At 52.5% G+C, this 554-nt stretch overlaps 1 pseudogene; it reads left to right on the top strand.

Annotated features, from left to right (window-relative positions):
• Nucleotides 1–220: 220 nt before the first annotated feature.
• Nucleotides 221–353, top strand: LOC141141900 (U2 spliceosomal RNA; annotated as a pseudogene).
• Nucleotides 354–554: the final 201 nt, after the last annotated feature.

The following is a 554-nucleotide window of genomic DNA, read 5'->3' as shown; positions in this document are numbered from 1 at the left end:
GGATGTATGGCATCACAAGTTCAAGCCCCTCCTAACATGTTTTGCATACAAACTGCCTGCCTAGGTTTGTCAACTTGGACCTGCTCAGCTTGATTGTTGGATGAGGACCACCACGGGGTATCTAGAGGCGTCTGTTATGGCACATGCTTGATTAAAGGCCAAGACATGGCCGTCCATCTAAACTGACAGGCCAGGCAAGGACAGTATTAATCAGAGAAGCATCGCTTCTCAGCCTTTTGGCTAAGATCAAGTGTAGTATCTGTTCTTATCAGTTTCCAGGAGGTGGCGCTTGCTTCCATCCCTGATCCATGGAGAGATAGAGATGGGATGGCGGTTGCTATGCAAAACCTGCTGGAGTAAAGGTGACCTGGACGGTTTGTAGCTGAAAGGGAAGCCTTCTGATGGGGATGGAGAACCACGGGGTCTGAACCGGAGGGTCGGGACCCTGGCCTTCTGGCCTGGATTGGGGCAGCTCTAGCTCAGGACAGTTATTCGGGAGAGAACGCTGGCTCCCCTTTCTCCCACCGGGGGAGCGGCCAGTATTTCCCGAATGT

The sequence above is a fragment of the Aquarana catesbeiana genome, linkage group LG04 (genome assembly GCF_042186555.1).
Source record: "Aquarana catesbeiana isolate 2022-GZ linkage group LG04, ASM4218655v1, whole genome shotgun sequence".
Lineage (NCBI taxonomy): Eukaryota > Metazoa > Chordata > Amphibia > Anura > Ranidae > Aquarana > Aquarana catesbeiana.
The sequence above is the reverse complement of the archived record's forward strand: the minus strand, read 5'-3'. Positions and strand labels throughout refer to the sequence as shown.